Below are 15,935 nucleotides of genomic sequence, written 5' to 3' on the forward strand. Positions count from 1 at the left end.
ACAAACTCACTTTCCGCCCGGGTTTATATCCCTACCTAAGAGAGCTCTCCTTAAGACGTAGGGACTACCGCCAAAACAAAAAGGAAATTTATTTAATTTCCTTGGGAAATTGTCAACCGTTAGCTCCAACGGCCGCGATCGGAACTTACATTTAAATGTACCAATAAAAAAAAATAAATATATATAAAATAAGAAAAACAAACCAGAATAAAAAAAACGGAATAATTAAAGAACAATGAAATACATATACACCAACACAAAAATAAATGGTTATTAAAATTAAATAATAAATAATTATAAAATAGAAATAAATAATCAATAGCGCAAAACGGTTCTCTCCTAATGTATATCTCTATCGGATTTCCAATCACGATCGGCTATCTTCCAGGCTTCTTTCCTTCGTGGGTGGATTCCGGACCCGAGAAGGCGAGGCAATTCTCCGGATTATGGCCAACCCGTCATATATATAAAAAAGGAGCCTCCTAGCCTGCGGTCCGTCCGCGGTGGGTCATATCAACACTTTCAGCCGCCCTTCACAATTACATTTCAGGTCCGGCTTCAATCCTTAGCAAGGCGCCAAAAAAAAACTGCGGCGCCAAAATCAATAGGAAAAAAAAGGGGGGATCAAACGACCGTTGGGTTTCTTGATTTTTGAGACTTTTTTAAATCCCCCATAAAACAAACACGCCAGGCCTAGCTTCCTTTTTTCACGGCCTGGCTTCTTCCCCCGGAGATGCGAGTCTGGTCGGTCCTGGAATGAAGAAGCCCATTAATTACGGCTCTCCTTCCTAGACCGACCTCTTACCTTATATTCCTGCCGATCCTGCTTCCCGCTTTGTTTCCTTCAATTTCCTTTGATCCGGCAAAATTACAATTCCTTTGCGCCACAAAACATGAGAAAGTTATTTTTTTTTTCTTTTGTCCTTCTTCCTCTTTTTTTTTTTATTTTATATGTCTACGACCGCATCGCTTGACCACTGCCTTTCAATTCACCTTCCCTTCGATCTTTCCCTGGCATGGTCATTCGGATCGAACCGTTGTTCCGGACCCGATCCGTCCCAGGTCATTAACCCGATTCCCAAAATTTCCCTGCTCGGAACTAGGTGGCAGCCCTGCGCCCTTTTACCTCCCCTAGGTGGCAACCCTGTTCCCAATTGTTTACATCAGCCACAACAGCCACATTAGCATTTTACGCTTATTAGCGTCAAATGATAATGGAAAGATGGACGATTCAGCTCTACTTCTTGGATCAGACCCATGCTCGGGAGGCGGCTCTGGACCCAATCCTCAGCGCCCAACGTGGGAGACGACCCCTCGGATTCTCGATGACACCATGGCACTTGGCTTCTTCTCTCTGCCGGCGTCTTCCTGTCCCGCAAGTACCTCCATATCTACCGGATGCCTGATTTATGCTTTCTTTTCTCTTCCAGGCACCTCTCCGTTGGTCGTTATCTCCTCCCTTTTTATTTGTGTCACTGCCTCAGATCCTTTACGTGGAATACTCCCGCGGTCTTTCCGTCCAGATTCTCCACCTCATACATGTTTTTGCCGATCGGCCTTCGGATTCTGCATTTCACAAACTTCCTTGCGAATTTGGCATTGAAGCTCTTTCCGAAGTCGCTTAAGACAAAATTCCTTCGCAAGACTTCCTGGCCAGGTCGAAACCGAATCACTCGCGTCTTCCTGTTATAGGTTCTTGCACTTGCTTCATGTGCCCCGTGTAAGTTCCTCCTTACCGCGTCTCTGATCAAGGCGATCCTGTCCGACGGCAGCAAACACAGGAGCTCATTGTCCTCCAGTGCCTTTATCTTTCTAGCCACCTTATAGTCGGTTCCATCTGTGAACATGTGCTGTCCAAACAGGGCAAAGTGCGGGGTTACCCCCGTCGCCGTATGCACTGACGTTCTCAAAGCTGCTTCAATTTCCGTCAGGATAGGTCCCAATCTCGGTGGTCCTCGCCCAGGTATGCCCTAATGGCGTTCAGTACCGACTGGTTCCCCCTCTCTGCCGCATTCGACTGAGGGGAATACACTGCTGTCCTGTCGTGGCGGATGTGGAATTCCTGCATCATTTCCTGGAATCGCTTTGCCACGAACTGTTTCCCATTGTCCTGTTGTCATGTACTTTTGAGCTTCAAATTACGTGGTTTGGAATCCGAGCATCCAGTCTTCCTCTGGTTCCTTAACGGCTTCCACCATCCTGGAGAGCGTGTCTGCCACCACGTTCTCTGACCCTTTACAGTACGATTGCCATCTGATATGGTTGCAGTTTGAACGACCACCTCGCTAACCTTCCGGCCAGGTTCTTGACGGACATGATCCATTGTAGGCTCGAATGATCCGTGATCAGCTTACACGGCATAAGCTCAATGTACGGATGAAAACGTTCCACCGCCAGCACGGCTGCTAAACATTCTTTCTCCGTCACGCTTTAGTTGCGCTGCGCTGGGTTCAGTTTCTGCGAAAAGAAGGCTATGGGCCGTTCGCTTTTGTCCTCCTCTATTTGGAACAGTACCGCTCCTACTCCGGTATCTGAAGCATCGCACTGTACATAAAACATCCTTTTAAAATCCGGATGTCTCAGAACCAGTGATGCACTCAGCGCCTCCTTCAGCGTCCTTACGGACCTCTCCGCCTCCTCTGTCATAACGAACTTGCCTTTTTTTAAGGTATCCGTGAGCGGCGCCGCTAGTTCTGCAAAGTTCCGTATGAATCTTCGATACTACCCTGCCATCCCGAGAAACCGTCGAACCTCCTTGTCACTTTTCGGCATCATCACCTTTTTTAAGGCCTCCACTTTCTCTGGGTCTGTCCTCACGATTCCTCCGCCGATCACATATCCTAGGTAACGCAGCTCCTTGAAGCAGAAGTGCGACTTTTTTAGGCCAATCGTCAGCCCTGCTGCCTTCAGGCTCCTGGATACCTCTTCCAGCATTTCCATGTATTCCTGAAAATTTTCTGACACTACTAATAGGTCGTCCAGGTACACGAAGACGCTTTCCCTGAGCCTCTGCGGTATGACTTTGTCCATCAGCCGACACAGCCTTTGGGCTGCGTTTGTCAACCCGAATGGCATCACCTCGAAATGGTACAACGGGCGTCCCGGGACCGTAAACGCCGTATACCTCTTGCTGGCTTCGTCCAGCTTTATCTGCCAGAACGCATGCTTAAGGTCCATACTCGAGATATACCTTGTCGTTTCTATGCGACTCAAGATCCCCTCGATGTTCTGCTGCGGATACGCGTCCTTGACCGTTATCTTGTTCAGCTTTCGGGCATCGAGGCAGAGGCGATTCTTTCCTGGCTTTCGGACTAACGTGATGGTGTTACTCCATGCGCTGTCACTCTCTTCTATAACTCCCAGGCATAGCATCTCATCTATTTCCTGGTAAATGAGTGTCTGCCCCGCTGGTGACACTGGATAGTGCCAATCCTTGATCGGGGTTGCCCCTTCCGTCAGCTCGATGCTATGCCTCATAGCCTCTGTCCGTCCTAAACCGTTTTCCTCAAAATTCAGGAACGAGTTCTTTATCCTGTTTAGTTGTTTTGTTTCCTCTTCTCCCAGTTCATGCTGCTCATGACCATCCTTCTCTGTCCCTGTTCTGCTCGCTTCCTCTTCAGCCATTTCCACCTCGCATACTCCAAACAACTCCGCCGCGATTTCAAACTCCTGCCAGAAATTCACTCCTAGGTATAATTCCTGCTCCAACGATGGACATAGGTAAAATAGGATTTCTCGAGTCCTTTTTTTGTACTCCACTTGCATCTTCACCTTGCCTAAGATAAGTTGCTGCGATCCATTCGCCGTTCGGACCTTAGTATACCATGGCTTCCATAGGATTTCGAGACGTTCCACCAATTCTCTGCAGCCTCTTCTAATTAGACTAATCGAAGCTCCGGAATCTAGTAGTCCTCTCATCATTCTCCCTGCTACCTTGACCATTGCGTATGGTCGTGGGTCTGTTTTGGGTCCTTCACGCGTCATGGACATCACCTAGCGGGTTACTTCCTGTCGTTCTTTTTTTCTCGCTTTGAAACGCTCGCGGATCTTCTTGACTCTTCTTGTACCCATCGTCATCCCTGCTAGCTGGTTCTCTCGGAAGATTCTTTCCCTCGCCTCCTTGTACTGACGCACCCTCTCCTCCAAACTTCGATAGACACTATTTGCCGCTTTACCTCCTACCGCTTCCTGGGTGTCTGATAAGGGTATTCGTGCTTCTATCCTTAGCCTTCCTACTGCCTCTTCTGGACTTCGGGCTCTTTCATCGAACGCTGGTTGCCCTCCGACGCAACGTTCCGGTTGGCGTTTCCCGGCCTGCAATTTGGGCATTTGAGCGTTTCGGTGTTTGCCAATCCACATTTGTAGCAGTAAAGCCTACGCTGAGCCGCTTCGCAGTCCATGTAGACATGACCCTCCTGCTGACAGTTCCAACAGGTGATAACTTTTCGGGGTGTGCCGCTGGAGATCGCCGCCATCGTATCTTCTTGTTTGTCCGTTCCGTTCATTTCGGCTGGTCCTCCTGTCCAGAAGGGGTGCACCTCTTCCAGTCTTCCAACTCGTTGCTCATCCCGGGGCTTGAATCCGGCGTTCACGCGATGAGTATGTCCTGCTCCTCGCTCCAGATTTAGAACTCGTTCTACTTCCTTGCACTCATCATGCAGGTCGGACATTTCATTGCAGTCGTCGCATGCAGACGTGTTTTTATTGTGCTCCGGGAAAAAAAAAATTCAATAAAATCATAAAAGTGCAGTGACTGCTCTAAGAAATCTACAATAACGCGAAAAGACGCTTTTTGCGATGAAATCGCTAATGTTTATATTGATTAATTAATTAATTAATTAATATAAAACACAACACTTAAAACTCAAACTAAATCAACCTCGACTGCAATGAGTTCAAACGACGTTCGCACACAACGTCAACGTGAGCTAGACGAGAGACGGCTCTCAGTACAAAGAAACAACGCGTACTTCTCTTTTAAAGCAACCGAAAACCATGCAAGCTCCGATCAAGCTCGGTCAATTACCCCCAACTTGACCGAATTCTTAAACGTAGAGAGCGAGAGAGCGCGTTTCTGCTCCCCCTCGATACCATCGATGTCTCTGCAGCCAAAGAGTGCAGTAACTAGCACCTCAATTTCTTTGACAACGTCAACAGTAACAACAACAACAACCGCAACTGTATCGACAGCGCGTTTAACGACGTCATCAGCTAGCAGCGCAAATAGTAATACGTCCGCGCTGCCCGAAAACCAAAACAAAAACAAAAACAATGACTATATTAAGCCGGCTGTGCAGACTGGCATGGATCGCTACATCCAAATCAAAAGGAAGCTGAGCCCCCTGAATTCCAAACGCAAAATAACCCGTGGCAATGCTAGCCTAGTAGCAAAAGAAACGCCCATTAACTCAAACCGATTTAAAATCTTGGCAGACGCCGATGAGGTTGAGGCGGTCGAATCCACTGAAGTTGGGAAAAGGAAGCCAAAACCTCCGCCTATCTATATACGCGAAAAAAGTTCCAATGTTCTTGTCAACAAAATTATTGAGCTTATTGGTAAGGATAACTTCCACATAATACCCCTTGTAAAGGGCAACATTCAAGAAACAAAAGTTCAAATGAAGTCTGAAGATAACTATAGAGTATTATCAAAATATCTTACCGAGAATAAAAAGAACTTTTACACGTACCAGCTAAAAAGCAGCAAGGGCCTGCAAGTCGTACTTAAGGGCATAGAGCCCGAAGTAACGCCTGCAGAGATAAAAAAGGCGCTACAGGAGAAGGGTTTTAGCGCCAAGACAGTCTTTAATATCCTTAACAGGGATAGAAAGCCGCAGCCACTCTTTAAGGTTGAGCTTGAACCAGAAACCAAGCTCCTGAAGAAATACGAAGTGCACCCAATATACAATCTTCAGTATCTGCTGCACCGCAGAATTACAGTTGAGGAACCGCACAAACGCAATGGCCCGGTACAATGTGCGAACTGCCAGGAATATGGCCATACAAGGTCATACTGTAAACTGCGCCCGGTGTGTGTAGTTTGCGGAGAACTTCATGACTCCGCACACTGCCCAGCGAGCAAAGATGACAGCAACTCGAAAAAGTGCGGCAACTGCGGTGGCAATCACACTGCTAATTATAGAGGATGCCCAGTCTATAAGGAGCTGAAAAGTCGCATCCACCAGAAAGGAATAGCTGCCCGCACCCAAAATGGACAGTTCACGGCGTCCAGATCAAACCCTGAAGTCTTCTTCTCGACTGCAGCCAGATCCTCACTAGGACCCATTAACGTTGACAAAAATGTGACATACGCAAGCGCCTTAAAATCAGGACCGGCGACACCTGCCTCAAGAAGCTCATTTCTGCAATCAGCATATCAAGAACCGAACACGGCTCAGCAACATCAACCAACAGAGCAGCCAAAAAGCAACTTTGAAGCTATGATATGCAGCCTACAACAAAGCCTGACGGAATTTATGTCGTTTATGCGCACAACTATGCAAGATTTAATGCGAAACCAAAATCTATTGATTCAAATGCTGGTTTCACAACAATCCAAATAATGGCTTTCCTACGGATATCTACGTGGAACGCTAACGGCGTTTCGCAACATAAACTTGAGTTAGCTCAATTCCTACTCGACAATCACATCGATGTAATGCTGCTTTCGGAAACACACCTCACAAACAAATACAATTTTCAACTACGAGGATATTCATTCTACGGAACAAATCATCCAGATGGTAAAGCACATGGTGGGACTGGAATTCTAATCAGAAGCCGCATAAAGCACCATTATCAAAACAAATTTGCTAAAAACTACCTACAGGCCACATCTATAAATATACAACTAAATACTGGCAACCAACTTACACTAGCCGCCGTATACTGCCCCCTCGCTTTAATATAGCTGAAGATGAGTTTATGCAGTTTTTCAACACACTTGGAGACCACTTCATAGCAGCAGGAGACTACAATGCCAAGCACACACACTGGGGATCCCGTCTCGTGACTCCAAAAGGGAAGCAGCTCTATAATGCAATTATCAAAGCCAAGAACAAGCTCGACTATGTTTCTTCTGGCACACCAACATACTGGCCGGCAGACCCAAGGAAACTACCAGATTTAATAGACTTTGCGATTACCAAAAACATCCCTAAAAATCTGATAAGCGCCAATTGCCTATCGGATCTTTCATCTGATCACTCGCCTGTCCTGTTCATTCTACTGCGACATCCAGGAACATTGGAACAACCATTAAAATTGACCTCACAGAAAACCAATTGGGTTAAGTACAGAAAATATATCAGCTCACACATTGAGCTAAGTCCTCATCTCCACGATGAAGCCAACGTAGACAGCTTTGTTAATTCACTTGAGTCTGTGCTCGTCTCTGCAGCTCGAGCCTCAACATCGCAAACTATAAATACACAAAGTAATAAAAAGACAAATCTACAAATCGAACAGCTCGTCCTCGAAAAGCGGCGTTCACGTCGCGAGTGGCAATTCCACAGATCGCCATCTACTAAGCAAAGCTTTAGACATGCCTCACGTCAACTTACTAAAGCCCTACAGCAAGAAGAAGCTTATGTCCACCGCCGCTATATAGAGCAATTGTCAACTTCTAGTACAAAACACTCACTATGGAGAGCTCACCCAACTCTAAGCTCACCGAAAGAAACAGTGATGCCTATTAGAAATCCCACAGGCGGCTGGGCGCGCAGCGATGCAGACAGAGCCAGCACGTTTGCCAATCACCTCAAAAATATCTTCCAACCAAATCCGGCCACTAGTGCCTTTACTCTGCCGACTTTACCATATGAGCCTCAGCTTCAACATGAACCAATCGAGTTTCGCCCAAACGAAATCGCTAATATCATCAAAAACCAACTAAATCCGAAAAAATCACCAGGCTGCGACCTCATAACTCCCAAAATGATCATTGAGCTTCCATATTGCGCCGTCTGCACTATCACCCAGCTCTTCAATGCCATCGCAAAACTTGGCCACTTTCCAGCGAGATGGAAAAAGTCAATTATAATAATGATAGCAAAGCCGGGAAAAGACCACACAATTCCCACGTCGTATAGACCTATAAGCCTACTTTCATGCTTATCTAAACTCTTTGAGAAATGCATTCTGACTCGAATAAACACATACCTAAGGATCCAGGAAGGAATCCCGTCACATCAGTTTGGGTTTCGTGAAAAGCACGGTACAATTGAGCAGGTCAACCGGATAACAGCAGAAATTCGGAATGCATTCGAAAAACGCGAGTACTGTACCGCAATATTTCTAGATGTCTCTCAAGCATTTGATAGAGTCTGGCTAGAAGGTCTAATGTACAAAATCAAGACAATGCTCCCTTGTAATACCCACAAGCTTTTAGAGTCTTACCTCTACGACAGAAAATTTGCTGTGAGGTGCAACACTGATATATCTGACGAATTCACTGTTGGAGCTGGAGTTCCTCAAGGAAGCGTACTCGGACCAACATTATATGTTCTCTACACAGCAGACATCCCGACAAGCACACGATTAACAACATCTACGTTTGCTGATGATACAGCTATTCTTAGCCGCTCAAAATGCCCGATGCAAGCAACTGCGCAGCTAGCTCTTCATCTGGTGGATGTTGAAAAATGGCTATCAGACTGGCGAATTAAAGTAAACGAACAAAAATGCAAGCACGTTACGTTCACCTTGAATAGGCAAAACTGCCCGCCCCTTACGCTAAACAACACCCTACTCCCGCAAGCAAACGAGGTAACATATCTAGGAGTACACCTCGATAGAAGACTCACATGGCGTCGGCACATAGAAGCTAAAAGAACCCACCTAAAGCTAAAAGCCAGCAGCCTTCATTGGCTTATCAACGCTCGGTCTCCCCTTTGCCTTGAATATAAAGTCCTGCTGTATAACTCGGTACTTAAACCTATATGGATGTACGGCTCCCAGTTATGGGGGAATGCCAGCAATAGCAATATTGACATAGTCCAGCGAGCTCAGTCGAAGATCTTGAGAACAATCACCGGGGCACCTTGGTACGTTCGCAACGAAAACATACATCGCGACTTAAACATTCTTCCAGTCAAAGATGTGATCGCAGAACAGAAGGAAAAGTACTTTAGCAAGCTATTGTCGCACCCTAACCACCTGGCGAGAGGTCTAACAAGGTTGAGTAACCAATCACGACTTCGTCGGAATGACCTACCCACCCAGCGACCGTCTTGAGGAACGTGCAACCAGAATGCAGTCTTAGTCTACTGTTAGTTAAATGTTAATGTTAAGATTTGAAAACTTATTGTTAGTCTCAAAATTAAGAGAAGATCCAATAAATAAAAGCAAAGTTTAATAAAAAAAATCATGCAGGTGTTCTAGGGTGTAGACTCGCATTGGATAAATCCACTGCCTCATCGGTTCTAGGAGATTTCTTTTTGCCGTCTTGATGACCCAATCGTTTTCCACTCCTGATTTCACCGAAGCTACCAGTCTACTTAGGGCCATAAAATACTCCTCCAGTGACTCCCCTTGCCGTTGCTTCCTCTCCGCGATATCCTGGATGCGATCGTAGTCGCCTCTATTATCGCAATATCTGCGTTGCAGGGCTTCTTTTAACTCTCTCCAGTCTTGCGGCGGCTTGGTCCTTATTAGTAGCCAGTACCATTCGGATGCCTCTTCCGTCAAAAACCGGTGGAAGTCTCGAAGCAGTTCAATCTACGGTATCCCGTATTGTTTCTGAAGATGTTCCACCCGGAACAGAAAATCTTCAGCCCTCATCATTCCTGGACGACCGGAAAATTGGAAACCCCATTTATCTATCGGAACATACTGCCGGCTTCTCTGTTGTGCCCCCTGTTCCTGCGGTATCATATATGTTCCAGCCATATTGGTGCTTCTGGGCCAGTCCATTTGTGATCCTTGGAAACTTCTATTCCTGCTCGAGCTCCGGTGCCTCCAATTATTCGGCGGTGGTGTAAACTCTCAATTCCCGCTTCGCTCCGCTCTTTGGCTGCTTTCCGCTAGTACCCGGTTCAGCAAGGCGTTCGTTCCGACCGTTCCTAATGCGTCTCCTTGGCTTCTGTTGTTTCCTGTCCCTGAACTTGGTGGGGCAAGAAAAACCGTAGCTTTCTCTGCCTTTTGTTTGTCTCCCTGTTGCTTTCCTGAATTAGGAGAACCGCCAGCTGAACCATTAGGCCGTGGATTCTCCACCTGGGTGGCCATGGAGGATTCTGATGACCTCGAGGAAGGAACTTTTCCGGAGTCCCGATCCAGCTTCCGGAGTATTTGTTCAAATCCCGTCCTCATGCACAGGTAGATCCTTCGATCCACCAGTTGGCTGAGCTCTACCCTTAGCTGCTTTTGGGAAGTGTGAATGAGGGCCTGCATCTCTCGTCGATTGAAGGATGCATAGGCCTCTGCGTTTTCCAGGCTATACAGCTCCTGAATGGGATCTAACTGGACATGAGAGTACGTCCCGAATGGAGTTGATGCTTGTTCCATGCTGAGGTTACTCGGGATTGCCCCCCTTTGTTGTGCGCTGAGTCGAGTGGTCCCTCTGCTTTGCTCGGTACCTCCCTGTGCTCCCCCTCCATGTCCAAATCTCTTTCCCCTCCTTCGAGCATCGATAGGCTTGGTCCGCCCATAGAGTCCTATTTTTATTTTACTCAAGTTTTCCAATAAGGAATTATCCAATCTATTTATATGCAAGCGCTGACTGGCTGTATTAATTAATTTCAATACCGGCCGGTACCACCAGAATGAGTCCCCGATAACCAAAATAAATAAATAAATAAACAAAATGAATAAATAAACCAATTAAATAAATGAATAAATAAATAAATAATTGATAAAAAAATATAAATGAACATTATTAAACCAAATAAACAAATGAATAAATAATTATACTAATAAATGTCGAAATAATATAAATAATTACAAAAAAGCTCCCTCCTTAAATTTTGGACTAATAGACTTCTATAAAAAATTCTCTCAGTAACACAACTATATCTGGTTTCCTATCTGCGGGCTATAGGGAAGGATGTTTGGGGTTCCGGATTGAGGCTTTCCGTTTGAACCGTGTTTTCCTTGATCTCCGGGTGAGTGTTATTAGCAGCATTGTCGACTATAATAACCATCAATTTTATTGATGGTTATTAGTCAAGATGCCTTAAGATATATATATATTTAATATTTTTGTTTTCTATTTGTAGGGTTTTTTCTTCTGGTCCTTCTTGGAGCAACGCAAAGGCTATTTGTGTTTAGCCGTTTGGGACTTCCGTTTTTGGTTCAGAACCCCTACAAATATAAAAAAATTTCTATTTCTTTCTATCCTATTCTTCTATCAACGCATATGTATCCTTTGTAGTTTAAGACACAGCCGTTGTATTTTCCCCATCTATTAATCTTATCCTTTTCCTACTCTTATCTATTTCTACTTTAAGTCCTATATATTTATCACAGTACATATCACAGTTCATTCCTTGCTGCGCAAATCGGCCTTTGGTCTATTCAGGCCCGATGTCGCATATGGAATTCCAATTCAACTTTGATTTGTACTGCCATAAATTGACTCTATTTCCTTGCTTCTTTCGCAGTCCAGAAACCTACTAATTGGGGACCTCTCGAGCGGTTCTCTATTTAGCTTTCTGGACCCACGAAAGTAGAGGTTCCTCTTGTGGAGGCTATAGCGTTGGTTTCAAATTGGGCGCCATACTGTTATGACCAACTCCTGGTCCTACGGTTCGGCAATCGGCATGGGTCTGGCTCCGGCTAGCTCAACCAGGGCCGTGGTTTCCCTGACCCTTCCCATACAGACCGCTAACAATAATAAACATCCAACATATACTAAACAGCACATGTTAGACGTTTCACAACACTAAATTCCCCACAACATTTAAATTTAAATCTTAACCTACCGAGACAATCACACTTCTAACACTCATCCTCACCTGACCAACACGGGATCTCTATCCTACTCCTGCTGACATGGAGTAGTTGGGCCTGCCCTCCCTTCCGTAGCGGAACGCTGGCCACTTCTTGCGTCCACCCCTAATTCTTTCCTCTCAATCCCCTCCTATTTTCTTATTATCCTATTCCTAACCCCCACTTTATCCTCTACTCAGTCTTCATTCTTTCATACAAATTTTTATTAAATAATCTATACAAATTATGCTTAATCAGTTTTCTATTTCTATCCTTTACTTTTTCTTATTCCGACGCTTCGGTTTCGCCCTGGGCTTAACTCATAATAATACGGCAATTATCATAATATTATAACAAACTCACTTTCCGCCCGGGTTTATATCCCTACCTAAGAGAGCTCTCCTTAAGACGTAAGGACTACCGCCAAAACAAAAAGGAAATTTATTTAATTTCCTTGGGAAATTGTCAACCGTTAGCTCCAACGGCCGCGATCGGAACTTACATTTAAATGTACTAATAAAAAAAATAAATGTATATAAAATAAGAAAAACAAACCAGAATAAAAAAATAACGGAATAATTAAAGAACAATGAAATACATATACACCAACACAAAAATAAATGGTTATTAAAATTAAATAATAAATAATAATAAAATAGAAATAAATAATCAATAACGCAAAACAGTTCTCTCCTAATGTATATCTCTATCGGATTTCCAATCACGATCGGCTATCTTCCAGGCTTCTTTCCTTCGTGGGTGGATTCCGGACCCGAGAAGGCGAGGCAATTCTCCGGATTATGGCCAACCCGTCATATATATAAAAAAGGAGCCTCCTAGCCTGCGGTCCGTCCGCGGTGGGTCATATCAACACTTTCAGCCGCCCTTCGCAATCACATTTCAGGTCCGGCTTCAATCCTTAGCAAGGCGCCAAAAAAACTGCGGCGCCAAAATCAATAGGAAAAAAAAGGGGTTTCCGTTGGGTCAAAACGACCGTTGGGTTTCTTGATATTTGAGACTTTTTTAAATCCCCCATAAAACAAACACGCCAGGCCTAGCTTCCTTTTTTCACGGCCTGGCTTCTTCCCCCGGAGATGCGAGTCTGGTCGGTCCTGGAATGAAGAAGCCCATTAATTACGGCTCTCCTTCCTAGACCGACCTCTTACCTTATATTCCTGCCGATCCTGCTTCCCGCTTTGTTTCCTTCAATTTCCTTTGATCCGGCAAAATTACAATTCCTTTGCGCCACAAAACATGAGAAAGTTATTTTTTTTTCTTTTGTCCTTCTTCCTCTTTTTTTTTTTTATTTTATATGTCTACGACCGCATCGCTTGACCACTGCCTTTCAATTCACCTTCCCTTCGATCTTTCCCTGGCATGGTCATTCGGATCGAACCGTCGTTCCGGACCCGATCCGTCCCAGGTCATTAACCCTCTTATTCCCAAAATTTCCCTGCTCGGAACTAGGTGGCAGCCCTGCGCCCTTTTACCTCCCCTAGGTGGCAACCCTGTTCCCGATTGTTTACATCGGCCACAACAATACTGGGATTTGATTGAAAGAAAACATTTTTTCACTAAATTGAGGAAGCCAAATAAAACAAAAAAATCTCTATTGACAGTAGGACCATAGTAACTTTATTTGAAAAAATGTGTTTATCCTGGAAAGTATAAAATCTTTTGCTCGTCAAACAGGTTTTTCGATGTGAGTAATAGGCTTTTTTAACAAACAATTGTACAAACGGCGGATTGTCATTTATATCGTTTGGTATATACCGACAAATACCAGAACATGCTTATCACGATATAAATTTATCATTACGAATTATATCGATACATTTTGTTAACACCCTAAGATTCTATGTCCGTCAAATTAGCGTCGCCTAGTTGGCGTCGAAGTGGAACGGTGGAATCGGAACACATCAACGAATTTTTTTATTTTCAATTATTTTACTGTTTAGCCACTAAATTGATTGAAATAAAGTTTAGAATTGTTAAGAATTGAAGAATTTATAGTTTTTTCTTACTTTTGGCGGGATCAACAACCTTAAAATACCATTAAAATACATTTTAAAACTTGGCCCCACACTGTTTTGGGTCCTAGCTCAGAAATAAGAGGAGACCCCAAAAAGCCCGATATTGCAGCTAATATAAATATTGTCAAAATATTGAGGGTAATTCCTGTAAGTTTCATAAAAATCGCTCCCTACGTTTTGGAGAAAATCGGATAAAAGTGGGCCAATCTCGTTAACGGCCCATACAAAAATGACCACCAAAAATTGTTTTTAATATTCTGAAGCTCCAAGAGGAGGCCCCCATATGCACGGTAGTTGAGTCGATGAATCACCTTTTCTAGTATATCTGGAGCAAAAATCATTCAAATCGCTCCCTACAATTTTGAGAAAATCGATTATAGTTCCCCATTGATTTTAATTGATAAGGGAGGCGCCAACTCGTGAACCGGAACCAGTCCACGAACAAGTTCGTTCCACTAGTTCCAAATCTACAGACCGCCTTTGTTGGGCATGAATATGCTTATTGAGTCCTTTACAGAGGATGCCCCATTATGCACGGTATGCCGTTGCAAACCTAATTTTTCATATAATTTAATAAGACTATTTGCATTAAAATCGCTCCCTACGATTTGACGCAATTTATCTTTAAAAATTTCTGCATTTTCTTAACCAATACTGGACCTTGTTCCCAACACAAATCGCGCCAATGTTAAATTTGAATGGCCCCACATGCTTTCTTTATGGAGGATGCCCCATTTTTCACGGTATACCATTGTAAAGCTAATTTTTTAAATTTCTGAACCTATTTTACCAATACTGGCCCCATAACCGCTTCACATGTTTTGATGCTGGCCAACATGGCGGCAGCCATGATCGAATTTGAATTTCCCCATTATCTCCCCTTATAGAGGATGCCCCATTTTGCACGGTATATCACGAGAAAGCTAATTTTTTGCTTAATTGAATACCGGTCGTTCCATTCAAATCGCTCCCTACGATTCGATGGAATTAAGTATTCAAATTTGTACATGCTTAACAGGTGCTTAACAGCACAATGTTGTAAAAGCTCAACAGCCACAAGTGTTGGCCTATTTTTAACACTGAATGGGCGCCATTCCCCATTTCCATTTAACAGTTGAGACGATGCCGGTGTACATCAAAAATTGTGTAAGAAATAATAATACATTATTTAGTATTATACGATCGTATAATACAATTATACGTTTTAATATTTTTTCAGAACGTAGCTTTATACGAATATGTGCCACGCCGTGGTCGCTGGGCCCCGGGACAGGCACGAGGACGGGCCCCGGGAGCCCCACGCGGACGGGCTCCGGGAGCGCCCCGAGGACAGGCCCCGATAGCGCCCCGGGGACGGGCCCCGGGGACGGGCCCCGGGAGCGCCCCGCGGACGGGCCCCGGGAGAGCAAGGAGAACGGGCCCCGGGAGCGCCGCCAGGCCAGCTCCGACGTCTTCCACGGCGGGCCCGGAACCCAGCAGCCACTGAAACAGCAGCAGCAGGTTCAGAAGCAGCAGGACAAGCAGAAGCAGCCACTGAACCAGCTGCAACAGGACCGGCAGTCATTGAACCAGCTGCAGCAGGACCGGCAGTCACTGAAGCAGCTGAACCAGCCGAAGATGCTGAAAATTAAAATTTCTTAAAAAGTGAAAAGAAAAAATATAAAACAAGATAAAATTAATAATAAACATTTTATTCATATTTGGGGCGGGCATATTGGAGCGGGCGGGGTTAGAGAAAAATGCGGGAGTGTCAACAGTAGGGATTCCGCCAGAGCGTGGTGCCTCAAGAAGGACTGCAAGGCATTGGCGAAGCTCCGTTGGGCCATGGAATCGGTGACCACCTCGAATTTCTTAGACACGGGTGGAAAGCGCCGGGGTTGCTGGTAGCTCAACTGGCTGGTGCTCACTGCCTCCATGAGCATCTTGGAATGAGTACTCTATCTTCTTGCAGGGGATCACTGTCTCCGTTTTGAACTC

General features: G+C 44.8%; 1 long non-coding RNA gene across 1 annotated transcript; it reads right to left on the minus strand.

Moving 5' to 3' along the window:
• Positions 1-12,544: 12,544 nt before the first annotated feature.
• Positions 12,545-13,722, minus strand: LOC123257346. The gene is made up of 2 exons (XR_006507396.1): positions 13,092-13,722; positions 12,545-13,037 (listed from the first exon to the last, which is right to left on the minus strand). It is a non-coding gene; the product is annotated as an uncharacterized LOC123257346 (long non-coding RNA).
• Between the last annotated feature and the right edge of the window lie 2,213 nt (positions 13,723-15,935).

The sequence above is a fragment of the Drosophila ananassae genome, chromosome 3R, assembly GCF_017639315.1.
Source record: "Drosophila ananassae strain 14024-0371.13 chromosome 3R, ASM1763931v2, whole genome shotgun sequence".
Taxonomy (NCBI): Eukaryota; Metazoa; Arthropoda; class Insecta; order Diptera; family Drosophilidae; genus Drosophila; species Drosophila ananassae.